Here is a 17,012-nt window from a genome sequence, read left to right as displayed (position 1 = left end):
GGAATCAAGAGGTGAGTGCCACAAGGTGAAGAGATTATGGTGCCCGTGCTTCAACTCAGTGAGCCTATTCTCCCAGTGAGTTTCGGCACCTCGGGGTCACCACTCCCCGAGGCACAAAAGTACCTCGGCTCTAGACCCTCTCAGCCTCATGGCGAGACCCGGAGGGAACAGGTCACATCGGGGCAGCCGTCGAGCTGATTCCTCAGAACCAGCCCCGGAAAGCCCTGGTACACCTGCATCCTCCATGCAGCACCCATCCCCACCAGCATGAAAACTGATAAGAACAGATACTACACTTGATCTTAGCCAAAAGGCCGAGAAGCGATAACCGTGAAAGGGGCGGGCCCAACAAGGTGCCCTTCATGGGCACTATCACTGCTTGCTGTCAGGGAGGCTGCCAGACAATTTTCCATGCACACTCTGGGCTGGGGGGCAGTCAACCACCAGTACACACAGCAGAACCTAAACCCATACCATTATTGCTAAGCAGCAAGACAGGGGCCCATTGCACTCCCACGGGGCCTTTTTAAATGCAATCCATAACCCGGATTTGCCAGGAACCCTTCTTACTCCTCCTACTTGCATGTGACACTGGGCTTAGGATCTGCATAGGAAACACACACACAAGCACACACCTACCTTTGTTGCCTGCAGATGCCTCCTTGGCTGTCCCCAAACGGTATCAAACCAACACCCACGGGAAGCTGTAAGCATAGAGGACATGCCTGCACCCCATTGGACTTACCTGTGTGGGTTAAATCCGGGTTATTTGACAACCTATGGCGGTGATGGTTCTGCTCAGGCAGAGCAGTGCTGATGCTCCTCATAAAGCTGTCGCTGCTGTGAAGGTTCTAGGTGACATCACAAATCCCTATGGTTACATACACAACAAAGCTGGGTTGTTGTTGTTTACACTCTGCAAGGCCTGTGGAAGTGAGTGACATCATAGCACTGTAGTTCTGAGGGTTCTAGATGGATGCAACAATCTCCTGTTGCTTCTATGAAGGCCATAATAGACGACATCACCAAACAGCTCCATAGTCACATACACAGCAAAGGAGAGATGTTGTTTACACCTAGTGATGTCAGTGGTATTGAGTGACATCACAGCACAGTGCTAAGGCTCCTGGGCCTGGACACAGCAGCGGCTGCAATATCTCAACGGAGAATACGTTTATATATATGTGTGTGTGTGCGCGTATATATATATATATATATATATATATATATATATATATATATATATATATTTCTCCGCCGAAATCACTTTTAAACCCATTTCCACCTTTTTTTCCCTTCTCTTCCTCTTACTTTTTTTTCACGTTTTTTTACGTTTTTCTCCTTTTCGCCTCTTTTCTGGGCGTATTATTCTTCTTTTTCTTCTTTTTTTTCGTCTAATGCATACCCCATCAGTGCAGCAATGCTTATTCAATACCGCCAGCAGATGGAGACACTGGGGGATAATTTTCTAAGGATTTATACTGATTTTTCCTGTCTGAATTTGTCGCACAGAAAGTTGCAGGCCAAATATGTGTGACATTTCTGCGACTTTAGCTTCTAGAGCATTTTTACAACATTATACATAGGTGCTGAATACATAAAAAGCGACTGTTCAGCGACAGACAAGTCGCATCGGCTGAAAGTAGGCCAGAATGTCAGTCCATGTTGGAGCAGGTTTAGATACAGTCTAAAGTATAGATCTCAAAGTCTGTGCACAGAATTTAGCAAGGGCCTCGCACCTTCTGATGCATCAGGTAGGTGCACAATAGCATAGCCTAACCCTCTGTACTTTGGTCTATATTGATGCGGGACATAGACAGCCAGCTGATGACCAATCCATTAGTGCAATGGATGGCTGGAAGCATTTGTCTTTGCCTTTGCAATACCACAGAAGCAATGCATGGTCAATGTACAGCAATGACACACCTGTGTGAACAGCCAGGAGACCCCCCCCCCCCATGTTATGTTACATAGTTACATAGTTAGTACGGTCGAAAAAAGACATATGTCCATCAAGTTCAACCAGGGAATTAAGGGGTAGGGGTGTGGCGCGATATTGGGGAAGGGATGAGATTTTATATTTCTTCATAAGCATTAATCTTATTTTGTCAATTAGGAACATTCAGCACCCACCCGCTATCAAGGCAGCTGCCTATCATGTCATGCCCTACCTGCACAGGTGTGCTGGCTACTCAAATGATCCAATTAAGGAGGCCATTTAGTCAGCAGCAGCAGAAGTCCTGTGCCTGGACGCTCCAACAGCGGCCAGACACAAGCAGAAGCAGAAGCAGCAGAAGCAGCAGCAGCACCACCTTTTGTTTTTTGGCTGCAGCAGCAGCAAGGCCCACAGGGCTGGCTAGCTGGCTAGCCAGCAAGCAGGTAGCAATGAAAGTAGGAATCTTTCTTTTTAACCCTGTAAGGGGGTGGTGCACTGTACCCGAAGATACTGCCATATCGGGTCAATGCATAGGGCGACGGAAGCAAGCTTCGAAATCGGCCCCCGTTCTCAAAAATCCATTTAATATATGGTCCCCAGATAGGGGACGTATCAGATATTAAACTGATAAGAACAGATACTACACTTGATCTTAGCCAAAAGGCCAAGAAGCGATAACCGTGAAAGGGGCGGGCCCAACAAGGTGCCCTTCATGGGCACTATCACTGCTTGCTGTCAGGGAGGCTGCCAGACAATTTTCCATGCACACTCTGGGCTGGGGGGCAGTCAACCACCAGTACACACAGCAGAACCTAAACCCATACCATTATTGCTAAGCAGCAAGACAGGGGCCCATTGCACTCCCACGGGGCCTTTTTAAATGCAATCCATAACCCGGATTTGCCAGGAACCCTTCTTACTCCTCCTACTTGCATGTGACACTGGGCTTAGGATCTGCATAGGAAACACACACACAAGCACACACCTACCTTTGTTGCCTGCAGATGCCTCCTTGGCTGTCCCCAAACGGTATCAAACCAACACCCACGGGAAGCTGTAAGCATAGAGGACATGCCTGCACCCCATTGGACTTACCTGTGTGGGTTAAATCCGGGTTATTTGACAACCTATGGCGGTGATGGTTCTGCTCAGGCAGAGCAGTGCTGATGCTCCTCATAAAGCTGTCGCTGCTGTGAAGGTTCTAGGTGACATCACAAATCCCTATGGTTACATACACAACAAAGCTGGGTTGTTGTTGTTTACACTCTGCAAGGCCTGTGGAAGTGAGTGACATCATAGCACTGTAGTTCTGAGGGTTCTAGATGGATGCAACAATCTCCTGTTGCTTCTATGAAGGCCATAATAGACGACATCACCAAACAGCTCCATAGTCACATACACAGCAAAGGAGAGATGTTGTTTACACCTAGTGATGTCAGTGGTATTGAGTGACATCACAGCACAGTGCTAAGGCTCCTGGGCCTGGACACAGCAGCGGCTGCAATATCTCAACGGAGAATACGTTTATATATATGTGTGTGTGTGCGCGTATATATATATATATATATATATATATATATATATATATATATATTTCTCCGCCGAAATCACTTTTAAACCCATTTCCACCTTTTTTTCCCTTCTCTTCCTCTTACTTTTTTTTCACGTTTTTTTACGTTTTTCTCCTTTTCGCCTCTTTTCTGGGCGTATTATTCTTCTTTTTCTTCTTTTTTTTCGTCTAATGCATACCCCATCAGTGCAGCAATGCTTATTCAATACCGCCAGCAGATGGAGACACTGGGGGATAATTTTCTAAGGATTTATACTGATTTTTCCTGTCTGAATTTGTCGCACAGAAAGTTGCAGGCCAAATATGTGTGACATTTCTGCGACTTTAGCTTCTAGAGCATTTTTACAACATTATACATAGGTGCTGAATACATAAAAAGCGACTGTTCAGCGACAGACAAGTCGCATCGGCTGAAAGTAGGCCAGAATGTCAGTCCATGTTGGAGCAGGTTTAGATACAGTCTAAAGTATAGATCTCAAAGTCTGTGCACAGAATTTAGCAAGGGCCTCGCACCTTCTGATGCATCAGGTAGGTGCACAATAGCATAGCCTAACCCTCTGTACTTTGGTCTATATTGATGCGGGACATAGACAGCCAGCTGATGACCAATCCATTAGTGCAATGGATGGCTGGAAGCATTTGTCTTTGCCTTTGCAATACCACAGAAGCAATGCATGGTCAATGTACAGCAATGACACACCTGTGTGAACAGCCAGGAGACCCCCCCCCCATGTTATGTTACATAGTTACATAGTTAGTACGGTCGAAAAAAGACATATGTCCATCAAGTTCAACCAGGGAATTAAGGGGTAGGGGTGTGGCGCGATATTGGGGAAGGGATGAGATTTTATATTTCTTCATAAGCATTAATCTTATTTTGTCAATTAGGAACATTCAGCACCCACCCGCTATCAAGGCAGCTGCCTATCATGTCATGCCCTACCTGCACAGGTGTGCTGGCTACTCAAATGATCCAATTAAGGAGGCCATTTAGTCAGCAGCAGCAGAAGTCCTGTGCCTGGACGCTCCAACAGCGGCCAGACACAAGCAGAAGCAGAAGCAGCAGAAGCAGCAGCAGCACCACCTTTTGTTTTTTGGCTGCAGCAGCAGCAAGGCCCACAGGGCTGGCTAGCTGGCTAGCCAGCAAGCAGGTAGCAATGAAAGTAGGAATCTTTCTTTTTAACCCTGTAAGGGGGTGGTGCACTGTACCCGAAGATACTGCCATATCGGGTCAATGCATAGGGCGACGGAAGCAAGCTTCGAAATCGGCCCCCGTTCTCAAAAATCCATTTAATATATGGTCCCCAGATAGGGGACGTATCAGATATTAAACTGATAAGAACAGATACTACACTTGATCTTAGCCAAAAGGCCGAGAAGCGATAACCGTGAAAGGGGCGGGCCCAACAAGGTCCCCTTCATGGGCACTATCACTGCTTGCTGTCAGGGAGGCTGCCAGACAATTTTCCATGCACACTCTGGGCTGGGGGGCAGTCAACCACCAGTACACACAGCAGAACCTAAACCCATACCATTATTGCTAAGCAGCAAGACAGGGGCCCATTGCACTCCCACGGGGCCTTTTTAAATGCAATCCATAACCCGGATTTGCCAGGAACCCTTCTTACTCCTCCTACTTGCATGTGACACTGGGCTTAGGATCTGCATAGGAAACACACACACAAGCACACACCTACCTTTGTTGCCTGCAGATGCCTCCTTGGCTGTCCCCAAACGGTATCAAACCAACACCCACGGGAAGCTGTAAGCATAGAGGACATGCCTGCACCCCATTGGACTTACCTGTGTGGGTTAAATCCGGGTTATTTGACAACCTATGGCGGTGATGGTTCTGCTCAGGCAGAGCAGTGCTGATGCTCCTCATAAAGCTGTCGCTGCTGTGAAGGTTCTAGGTGACATCACAAATCCCTATGGTTACATACACAACAAAGCTGGGTTGTTGTTGTTTACACTCTGCAAGGCCTGTGGAAGTGAGTGACATCATAGCACTGTAGTTCTGAGGGTTCTAGATGGATGCAACAATCTCCTGTTGCTTCTATGAAGGCCATAATAGACGACATCACCAAACAGCTCCATAGTCACATACACAGCAAAGGAGAGATGTTGTTTACACCTAGTGATGTCAGTGGTATTGAGTGACATCACAGCACAGTGCTAAGGCTCCTGGGCCTGGACACAGCAGCGGCTGCAATATCTCAACGGAGAATACGTTTATATATATGTGTGTGTGTGCGCGTATATATATATATATATATATATATATATATATATATATATTTCTCCGCCGAAATCACTTTTAAACCCATTTCCACCTTTTTTTCCCTTCTCTTCCTCTTACTTTTTTTTCACGTTTTTTTACGTTTTTCTCCTTTTCGCCTCTTTTCTGGGCGTATTATTCTTCTTTTTCTTCTTTTTTTTCGTCTAATGCATACCCCATCAGTGCAGCAATGCTTATTCAATACCGCCAGCAGATGGAGACACTGGGGGATAATTTTCTAAGGATTTATACTGATTTTTCCTGTCTGAATTTGTCGCACAGAAAGTTGCAGGCCAAATATGTGTGACATTTCTGCGACTTTAGCTTCTAGAGCATTTTTACAACATTATACATAGGTGCTGAATACATAAAAAGCGACTGTTCAGCGACAGACAAGTCGCATCGGCTGAAAGTAGGCCAGAATGTCAGTCCATGTTGGAGCAGGTTTAGATACAGTCTAAAGTATAGATCTCAAAGTCTGTGCACAGAATTTAGCAAGGGCCTCGCACCTTCTGATGCATCAGGTAGGTGCACAATAGCATAGCCTAACCCTCTGTACTTTGGTCTATATTGATGCGGGACATAGACAGCCAGCTGATGACCAATCCATTAGTGCAATGGATGGCTGGAAGCATTTGTCTTTGCCTTTGCAATACCACAGAAGCAATGCATGGTCAATGTACAGCAATGACACACCTGTGTGAACAGCCAGGAGACCCCCCCCCCCATGTTATGTTACATAGTTACATAGTTAGTACGGTCGAAAAAAGACATATGTCCATCAAGTTCAACCAGGGAATTAAGGGGTAGGGGTGTGGCGCGATATTGGGGAAGGGATGAGATTTTATATTTCTTCATAAGCATTAATCTTATTTTGTCAATTAGGAACATTCAGCACCCACCCGCTATCAAGGCAGCTGCCTATCATGTCATGCCCTACCTGCACAGGTGTGCTGGCTACTCAAATGATCCAATTAAGGAGGCCATTTAGTCAGCAGCAGCAGAAGTCCTGTGCCTGGACGCTCCAACAGCGGCCAGACACAAGCAGAAGCAGAAGCAGCAGAAGCAGCAGCAGCACCACCTTTTGTTTTTTGGCTGCAGCAGCAGCAAGGCCCACAGGGCTGGCTAGCTGGCTAGCCAGCAAGCAGGTAGCAATGAAAGTAGGAATCTTTCTTTTTAACCCTGTAAGGGGGTGGTGCACTGTACCCGAAGATACTGCCATATCGGGTCAATGCATAGGGCGACGGAAGCAAGCTTCGAAATCGGCCCCCGTTCTCAAAAATCCATTTAATATATGGTCCCCAGATAGGGGACGTATCAGATATTAAACTGATAAGAACAGATACTACACTTGATCTTAGCCAAAAGGCCGAGAAGCGATAACCGTGAAAGGGGCGGGCCCAACAAGGTGCCCTTCATGGGCACTATCACTGCTTGCTGTCAGGGAGGCTGCCAGACAATTTTCCATGCACACTCTGGGCTGGGGGGCAGTCAACCACCAGTACACACAGCAGAACCTAAACCCATACCATTATTGCTAAGCAGCAAGACAGGGGCCCATTGCACTCCCACGGGGCCTTTTTAAATGCAATCCATAACCCGGATTTGCCAGGAACCCTTCTTACTCCTCCTACTTGCATGTGACACTGGGCTTAGGATCTGCATAGGAAACACACACACAAGCACACACCTACCTTTGTTGCCTGCAGATGCCTCCTTGGCTGTCCCCAAACGGTATCAAACCAACACCCACGGGAAGCTGTAAGCATAGAGGACATGCCTGCACCCCATTGGACTTACCTGTGTGGGTTAAATCCGGGTTATTTGACAACCTATGGCGGTGATGGTTCTGCTCAGGCAGAGCAGTGCTGATGCTCCTCATAAAGCTGTCGCTGCTGTGAAGGTTCTAGGTGACATCACAAATCCCTATGGTTACATACACAACAAAGCTGGGTTGTTGTTGTTTACACTCTGCAAGGCCTGTGGAAGTGAGTGACATCATAGCACTGTAGTTCTGAGGGTTCTAGATGGATGCAACAATCTCCTGTTGCTTCTATGAAGGCCATAATAGACGACATCACCAAACAGCTCCATAGTCACATACACAGCAAAGGAGAGATGTTGTTTACACCTAGTGATGTCAGTGGTATTGAGTGACATCACAGCACAGTGCTAAGGCTCCTGGGCCTGGACACAGCAGCGGCTGCAATATCTCAACGGAGAATACGTTTATATATATGTGTGTGTGTGCGCGTATATATATATATATATATATATATATATATATATATATATATTTCTCCGCCGAAATCACTTTTAAACCCATTTCCACCTTTTTTTCCCTTCTCTTCCTCTTACTTTTTTTTCACGTTTTTTTACGTTTTTCTCCTTTTCGCCTCTTTTCTGGGCGTATTATTCTTCTTTTTCTTCTTTTTTTTCGTCTAATGCATACCCCATCAGTGCAGCAATGCTTATTCAATACCGCCAGCAGATGGAGACACTGGGGGATAATTTTCTAAGGATTTATACTGATTTTTCCTGTCTGAATTTGTCGCACAGAAAGTTGCAGGCCAAATATGTGTGACATTTCTGCGACTTTAGCTTCTAGAGCATTTTTACAACATTATACATAGGTGCTGAATACATAAAAAGCGACTGTTCAGCGACAGACAAGTCGCATCGGCTGAAAGTAGGCCAGAATGTCAGTCCATGTTGGAGCAGGTTTAGATACAGTCTAAAGTATAGATCTCAAAGTCTGTGCACAGAATTTAGCAAGGGCCTCGCACCTTCTGGTGCATCAGGTAGGTGCACAATAGCATAGCCTAACCCTCTGTACTTTGGTCTATATTGATGCGGGACATAGACAGCCAGCTGATGACCAATCCATTAGTGCAATGGATGGCTGGAAGCATTTGTCTTTGCCTTTGCAATACCACAGAAGCAATGCATGGTCAATGTACAGCAATGACACACCTGTGTGAACAGCCAGGAGACCCCCCCCCCCCCCCATGTTATGTTACATAGTTACATAGTTAGTACGGTCGAAAAAAGACATCTGTCCATCAAGTTCAACCAGGGAATTAAGGGGTAGGGGTGTGGCGCGATATTGGGGAAGGGATGAGATTTTATATTTCTTCATAAGCATTAATCTTATTTTGTCAATTAGGAACATTCAGCACCCACCCGCTATCAAGGCAGCTGCCTATCATGTCATGCCCTACCTGCACAGGTGTGCTGGCTACTCAAATGATCCAATTAAGGAGGCCATTTAGTCAGCAGCAGCAGAAGTCCTGTGCCTGGACGCTCCAACAGCGGCCAGACACAAGCAGAAGCAGAAGCAGCAGAAGCAGCAGCAGCACCACCTTTTGTTTTTTGGCTGCAGCAGCAGCAAGGCCCACAGGGCTGGCTAGCTGGCTAGCCAGCAAGCAGGTAGCAATGAAAGTAGGAATCTTTCTTTTTAACCCTGTAAGGGGGTGGTGCACTGTACCCGAAGATACTGCCATATCGGGTCAATGCATAGGGCGACGGAAGCAAGCTTCGAAATCGGCCCCCGTTCTCAAAAATCCATTTAATATATGGTCCCCAGATAGGGGACGTATCAGATATTAAACTGATAAGAACAGATACTACACTTGATCTTAGCCAAAAGGCCGAGAAGCGATAACCGTGAAAGGGGCGGGCCCAACAAGGTGCCCTTCATGGGCACTATCACTGCTTGCTGTCAGGGAGGCTGCCAGACAATTTTCCATGCACACTCTGGGCTGGGGGGCAGTCAACCACCAGTACACACAGCAGAACCTAAACCCATACCATTATTGCTAAGCAGCAAGACAGGGGCCCATTGCACTCCCACGGGGCCTTTTTAAATGCAATCCATAACCCGGATTTGCCAGGAACCCTTCTTACTCCTCCTACTTGCATGTGACACTGGGCTTAGGATCTGCATAGGAAACACACACACAAGCACACACCTACCTTTGTTGCCTGCAGATGCCTCCTTGGCTGTCCCCAAACGGTATCAAACCAACACCCACGGGAAGCTGTAAGCATAGAGGACATGCCTGCACCCCATTGGACTTACCTGTGTGGGTTAAATCCGGGTTATTTGACAACCTATGGCGGTGATGGTTCTGCTCAGGCAGAGCAGTGCTGATGCTCCTCATAAAGCTGTCGCTGCTGTGAAGGTTCTAGGTGACATCACAAATCCCTATGGTTACATACACAACAAAGCTGGGTTGTTGTTGTTTACACTCTGCAAGGCCTGTGGAAGTGAGTGACATCATAGCACTGTAGTTCTGAGGGTTCTAGATGGATGCAACAATCTCCTGTTGCTTCTATGAAGGCCATAATAGACGACATCACCAAACAGCTCCATAGTCACATACACAGCAAAGGAGAGATGTTGTTTACACCTAGTGATGTCAGTGGTATTGAGTGACATCACAGCACAGTGCTAAGGCTCCTGGGCCTGGACACAGCAGCGGCTGCAATATCTCAACGGAGAATACGTTTATATATATGTGTGTGTGTGCGCGTATATATATATATATATAAATATATATATATATATATATATATATATTTCTCCGCCGAAATCACTTTTAAACCCATTTCCACCTTTTTTTCCCTTCTCTTCCTCTTACTTTTTTTTCACGTTTTTTTACGTTTTTCTCCTTTTCGCCTCTTTTCTGGGCGTATTATTCTTCTTTTTCTTCTTTTTTTTCGTCTAATGCATACCCCATCAGTGCAGCAATGCTTATTCAATACCGCCAGCAGATGGAGACACTGGGGGATAATTTTCTAAGGATTTATACTGATTTTTCCTGTCTGAATTTGTCGCACAGAAAGTTGCAGGCCAAATATGTGTGACATTTCTGCGACTTTAGCTTCTAGAGCATTTTTACAACATTATACATAGGTGCTGAATACATAAAAAGCGACTGTTCAGCGACAGACAAGTCGCATCGGCTGAAAGTAGGCCAGAATGTCAGTCCATGTTGGAGCAGGTTTAGATACAGTCTAAAGTATAGATCTCAAAGTCTGTGCACAGAATTTAGCAAGGGCCTCGCACCTTCTGATGCATCAGGTAGGTGCACAATAGCATAGCCTAACCCTCTGTACTTTGGTCTATATTGATGCGGGACATAGACAGCCAGCTGATGACCAATCCATTAGTGCAATGGATGGCTGGAAGCATTTGTCTTTGCCTTTGCAATACCACAGAAGCAATGCATGGTCAATGTACAGCAATGACACACCTGTGTGAACAGCCAGGAGACCCCCCCCCCCCATGTTATGTTACATAGTTACATAGTTAGTACGGTCGAAAAAAGACATATGTCCATCAAGTTCAACCAGGGAATTAAGGGGTAGGGGTGTGGCGCGATATTGGGGAAGGGATGAGATTTTATATTTCTTCATAAGCATTAATCTTATTTTGTCAATTAGGAACATTCAGCACCCACCCGCTATCAAGGCAGCTGCCTATCATGTCATGCCCTACCTGCACAGGTGTGCTGGCTACTCAAATGATCCAATTAAAGAGGCCATTTAGTCAGCAGCAGCAGAAGTCCTGTGCCTGGACGCTCCAACAGCGGCCAGACACAAGCAGAAGCAGAAGCAGCAGAAGCAGCAGCAGCACCACCTTTTGTTTTTTGGCTGCAGCAGCAGCAAGGCCCACAGGGCTGGCTAGCTGGCTAGCCAGCAAGCAGGTAGCAATGAAAGTAGGAATCTTTCTTTTTAACCCTGTAAGGGGGTGGTGCACTGTACCCGAAGATACTGCCATATCGGGTCAATGCATAGGGCGACGGAAGCAAGCTTCGAAATCGGCCCCCGTTCTCAAAAATCCATTTAATATATGGTCCCCAGATAGGGGACGTATCAGATATTAAACTGATAAGAACAGATACTACACTTGATCTTAGCCAAAAGGCCGAGAAGCGATAACCGTGAAAGGGGCGGGCCCAACAAGGTGCCCTTCATGGGCACTATCACTGCTTGCTGTCAGGGAGGCTGCCAGACAATTTTCCATGCACACTCTGGGCTGGGGGGCAGTCAACCACCAGTACACACAGCAGAACCTAAACCCATACCATTATTGCTAAGCAGCAAGACAGGGGCCCATTGCACTCCCACGGGGCCTTTTTAAATGCAATCCATAACCCGGATTTGCCAGGAACCCTTCTTACTCCTCCTACTTGCATGTGACACTGGGCTTAGGATCTGCATAGGAAACACACACACAAGCACACACCTACCTTTGTTGCCTGCAGATGCCTCCTTGGCTGTCCCCAAACGGTATCAAACCAACACCCACGGGAAGCTGTAAGCATAGAGGACATGCCTGCACCCCATTGGACTTACCTGTGTGGGTTAAATCCGGGTTATTTGACAACCTATGGCGGTGATGGTTCTGCTCAGGCAGAGCAGTGCTGATGCTCCTCATAAAGCTGTCGCTGCTGTGAAGGTTCTAGGTGACATCACAAATCCCTATGGTTACATACACAACAAAGCTGGGTTGTTGTTGTTTACACTCTGCAAGGCCTGTGGAAGTGAGTGACATCATAGCACTGTAGTTCTGAGGGTTCTAGATGGATGCAACAATCTCCTGTTGCTTCTATGAAGGCCATAATAGACGACATCACCAAACAGCTCCATAGTCACATACACAGCAAAGGAGAGATGTTGTTTACACCTAGTGATGTCAGTGGTATTGAGTGACATCACAGCACAGTGCTAAGGCTCCTGGGCCTGGACACAGCAGCGGCTGCAATATCTCAACGGAGAATACGTTTATATATATGTGTGTGTGTGCGCGTATATATATATATATATATATATATATATATATATTTCTCCGCCGAAATCACTTTTAAACCCATTTCCACCTTTTTTTCCCTTCTCTTCCTCTTACTTTTTTTTCACGTTTTTTTACGTTTTTCTCCTTTTCGCCTCTTTACTGGGCGTATTATTCTTCTTTTTCTTCTTTTTTTTCGTCTAATGCATACCCCATCAGTGCAGCAATGCTTATTCAATACCGCCAGCAGATGGAGACACTGGGGGATAATTTTCTAAGGATTTATACTGATTTTTCCTGTCTGAATTTGTCGCACAGAAAGTTGCAGGCCAAATATGTGTGACATTTCTGCGACTTTAGCTTCTAGAGCATTTTTACAACATTATACATAGGTGCTGAATACATAAAAAGCGACTGTTCAGCGACAGACAAGTCGCATCGGCTGAAAGTAGGCCAGAATGTCAGTCCATGTTGGAGCAGGTTTAGATACAGTCTAAAGTATAGATCTCAAAGTCTGTGCACAGAATTTAGCAAGGGCCTCGCACCTTCTGATGCATCAGGTAGGTGCACAATAGCATAGCCTAACCCTCTGTACTTTGGTCTATATTGATGCGGGACATAGACAGCCAGCTGATGACCAATCCATTAGTGCAATGGATGGCTGGAAGCATTTGTCTTTGCCTTTGCAATACCACAGAAGCAATGCATGGTCAATGTACAGCAATGACACACCTGTGTGAACAGCCAGGAGACCCCCCCCCCCCATGTTATGTTACATAGTTACATAGTTAGTACGGTCGAAAAAAGACATATGTCCATCAAGTTCAACCAGGGAATTAAGGGGTAGGGGTGTGGCGCGATATTGGGGAAGGGATGAGATTTTATATTTCTTCATAAGCATTAATCTTATTTTGTCAATTAGGAACATTCAGCACCCACCCGCTATCAAGGCAGCTGCCTATCATGTCATGCCCTACCTGCACAGGTGTGCTGGCTACTCAAATGATCCAATTAAGGAGGCCATTTAGTCAGCAGCAGCAGAAGTCCTGTGCCTGGACGCTCCAACAGCGGCCAGACACAAGCAGAAGCAGAAGCAGCAGAAGCAGCAGCAGCACCACCTTTTGTTTTTTGGCTGCAGCAGCAGCAAGGCCCACAGGGCTGGCTAGCTGGCTAGCCAGCAAGCAGGTAGCAATGAAAGTAGGAATCTTTCTTTTTAACCCTGTAAGGGGGTGGTGCACTGTACCCGAAGATACTGCCATATCGGGTCAATGCATAGGGCGACGGAAGCAAGCTTCGAAATCGGCCCCCGTTCTCAAAAATCCATTTAATATATGGTCCCCAGATAGGGGACGTATCAGATATTAAACTGATAAGAACAGATACTACACTTGATCTTAGCCAAAAGGCCGAGAAGCGATAACCGTGAAAGGGGCGGGCCCAACAAGGTGCCCTTCATGGGCACTATCACTGCTTGCTGTCAGGGAGGCTGCCAGACAATTTTCCATGCACACTCTGGGCTGGGGGGCAGTCAACCACCAGTACACACAGCAGAACCTAAACCCATACCATTATTGCTAAGCAGCAAGACAGGGGCCCATTGCACTCCCACGGGGCCTTTTTAAATGCAATCCATAACCCGGATTTGCCAGGAACCCTTCTTACTCCTCCTACTTGCATGTGACACTGGGCTTAGGATCTGCATAGGAAACACACACACAAGCACACACCTACCTTTGTTGCCTGCAGATGCCTCCTTGGCTGTCCCCAAACGGTATCAAACCAACACCCACGGGAAGCTGTAAGCATAGAGGACATGCCTGCACCCCATTGGACTTACCTGTGTGGGTTAAATCCGGGTTATTTGACAACCTATGGCGGTGATGGTTCTGCTCAGGCAGAGCAGTGCTGATGCTCCTCATAAAGCTGTCGCTGCTGTGAAGGTTCTAGGTGACATCACAAATCCCTATGGTTACATACACAACAAAGCTGGGTTGTTGTTGTTTACACTCTGCAAGGCCTGTGGAAGTGAGTGACATCATAGCACTGTAGTTCTGAGGGTTCTAGATGGATGCAACAATCTCCTGTTGCTTCTATGAAGGCCATAATAGACGACATCACCAAACAGCTCCATAGTCACATACACAGCAAAGGAGAGATGTTATTTACACCTAGTGATGTCAGTGGTATTGAGTGACATCACAGCACAGTGCTAAGGCTCCTGGGCCTGGACACAGCAGCGGCTGCAATATCTCAACGGAGAATACGTTTATATATATGTGTGTGTGTGCGCGTATATATATATATATATATATATATATATATATATATATATATATATATTTCTCCGCCGAAATCACTTTTAAACCCATTTCCACCTTTTTTTCCCTTCTCTTCCTCTTACTTTTTTTTCACGTTTTTTTACGTTTTTCTCCTTTTCGCCTCTTTTCTGGGCGTATTATTCTTCTTTTTCTTCTTTTTTTTCGTCTAATGCATACCCCATCAGTGCAGCAATGCTTATTCAATACCGCCAGCAGATGGAGACACTGGGGGATAATTTTCTAAGGATTTATACTGATTTTTCCTGTCTGAATTTGTCGCACAGAAAGTTGCAGGCCAAATATGTGTGACATTTCTGCGACTTTAGCTTCTAGAGCATTTTTACAACATTATACATAGGTGCTGAATACATAAAAAGCGACTGTTCAGCGACAGACAAGTCGCAACGGCTGAAAGTAGGCCAGAATGTCAGTCCATGTTGGAGCAGGTTTAGATACAGTCTAAAGTATAGATCTCAAAGTCTGTGCACAGAATTTAGTAAGGGCCTCGCACCTTCTGATGCATCAGGTAGGTGCACAATAGCATAGCCTAACCCTCTGTACTTTGGTCTATATTGATGCGGGACATAGACAGCCAGCTGATGACCAATCCATTAGTGCAATGGATGGCTGGAAGCATTTGTCTTTGCCTTTGCAATACCACAGAAGCAATGCATGGTCAATGTACAGCAATGACACACCTGTGTGAACAGCCAGGAGACCCCCCCCCCCCCCCCCATGTTATGTTACATAGTTACATAGTTAGTACGGTCGAAAAAAGACATATGTCCATCAAGTTCAACCAGGGAATTAAGGGGTAGGGGTGTGGCGCGATATTGGGGAAGGGATGAGATTTTATATTTCTTCATAAGCATTAATCTTATTTTGTCAATTAGGAACATTCAGCACCCACCCGCTATCAAGGCAGCTGCCTATCATGTCATGCCCTACCTGCACAGGTGTGCTGGCTACTCAAATGATCCAATTAAGGAGGCCATTTAGTCAGCAGCAGCAGAAGTCCTGTGCCTGGACGCTCCAACAGGGGCCAGACACAAGCAGAAGCAGAAGCAGCAGAAGCAGCAGCAGCACCACCTTTTGTTTTTTGGCTGCAGCAGCAGCAAGGCCCACAGGGCTGGCTAGCTGGCTAGCCAGCAAGCAGGTAGCAATGAAAGTAGGAATCTTTCTTTTTAACCCTGTAAGGGGGTGGTGCACTGTACCCGAAGATACTGCCATATCGGGTCAATGCATAGGGCGACGGAAGCAAGCTTCGAAATCGGCCCCCGTTCTCAAAAATCCATTTAATATATGGTCCCCAGATAGGGGACGTATCAGATATTAAACTGATAAGAACAGATACTACACTTGATCTTAGCCAAAAGGCCAAGAAGCGATAACCGTGAAAGGGGCGGGCCCAACAAGGTGCCCTTCATGGGCACTATCACTGCTTGCTGTCAGGGAGGCTGCCAGACAATTTTCCATGCACACTCTGGGCTGGGGGGCAGTCAACCACCAGTACACACAGCAGAACCTAAACCCATACCATTATTGCTAAGCAGCAAGACAGGGGCCCATTGCACTCCCACGGGGCCTTTTTAAATGCAATCCATAACCCGGATTTGCCAGGAACCCTTCTTACTCCTCCTACTTGCATGTGACACTGGGCTTAGGATCTGCATAGGAAACACACACACAAGCACACACCTACCTTTGTTGCCTGCAGATGCCTCCTTGGCTGTCCCCAAACGGTATCAAACCAACACCCACGGGAAGCTGTAAGCATAGAGGACATGCCTGCACCCCATTGGACTTACCTGTGTGGGTTAAATCCGGGTTATTTGACAACCTATGGCGGTGATGGTTCTGCTCAGGCAGAGCAGTGCTGATGCTCCTCATAAAGCTGTCGCTGCTGTGAAGGTTCTAGGTGACATCACAAATCCCTATGGTTACATACACAACAAAGCTGGGTTGTTGTTGTTTACACTCTGCAAGGCCTGTGGAAGTGAGTGACATCATAGCACTGTAGTTCTGAGGGTTCTAGATGGATGCAACAATCTCCTGTTGCTTCTATGAAGGCCATAATAGACGACATCACCAAACAGCTCCATAGTCACATACAC

General features: G+C 46.3%; 7 non-coding genes and 1 pseudogene across 7 annotated transcripts; all 8 read right to left on the bottom strand.

Annotated features, from left to right (window-relative positions):
- Window positions 1-166: 166 nt before the first annotated feature.
- Window positions 167-326, bottom strand: LOC130340560 (U2 spliceosomal RNA; annotated as a pseudogene).
- A 2,095-nt stretch (window positions 327-2,421) lies between these two features.
- LOC130340542 (U2 spliceosomal RNA) lies at window positions 2,422-2,612 on the bottom strand. The gene has a single exon (XR_008880644.1). It is a non-coding gene; the product is annotated as a U2 spliceosomal RNA (small nuclear RNA).
- A 2,087-nt stretch (window positions 2,613-4,699) lies between these two features.
- On the bottom strand, window positions 4,700-4,890 carry LOC130340534 (U2 spliceosomal RNA). The gene has a single exon (XR_008880637.1). It is a non-coding gene; the product is annotated as a U2 spliceosomal RNA (small nuclear RNA).
- Window positions 4,891-6,974: 2,084 nt separating this feature from the next.
- LOC130340533 (U2 spliceosomal RNA) lies at window positions 6,975-7,165 on the bottom strand. The gene has a single exon (XR_008880636.1). It is a non-coding gene; the product is annotated as a U2 spliceosomal RNA (small nuclear RNA).
- A 2,090-nt stretch (window positions 7,166-9,255) lies between these two features.
- On the bottom strand, window positions 9,256-9,446 carry LOC130340532 (U2 spliceosomal RNA). Its single transcript, XR_008880635.1, has one exon. It is a non-coding gene; the product is annotated as a U2 spliceosomal RNA (small nuclear RNA).
- Window positions 9,447-11,537: 2,091 nt separating this feature from the next.
- On the bottom strand, window positions 11,538-11,728 carry LOC130340531 (U2 spliceosomal RNA). Its single transcript, XR_008880634.1, has one exon. It is a non-coding gene; the product is annotated as a U2 spliceosomal RNA (small nuclear RNA).
- A 2,079-nt stretch (window positions 11,729-13,807) lies between these two features.
- Window positions 13,808-13,998, bottom strand: LOC130340530 (U2 spliceosomal RNA). The gene has a single exon (XR_008880633.1). It is a non-coding gene; the product is annotated as a U2 spliceosomal RNA (small nuclear RNA).
- Window positions 13,999-16,096: 2,098 nt separating this feature from the next.
- Window positions 16,097-16,287, bottom strand: LOC130340541 (U2 spliceosomal RNA). The gene has a single exon (XR_008880643.1). It is a non-coding gene; the product is annotated as a U2 spliceosomal RNA (small nuclear RNA).
- Between the last annotated feature and the right edge of the window lie 725 nt (window positions 16,288-17,012).

Source organism: Hyla sarda, unplaced genomic scaffold, assembly GCF_029499605.1.
Source record: "Hyla sarda isolate aHylSar1 unplaced genomic scaffold, aHylSar1.hap1 scaffold_597, whole genome shotgun sequence".
NCBI lineage: Eukaryota > Metazoa > Chordata > Amphibia > Anura > Hylidae > Hyla > Hyla sarda.
The sequence above is the reverse complement of the archived record's forward strand: the minus strand, read 5'-3'. Positions and strand labels throughout refer to the sequence as shown.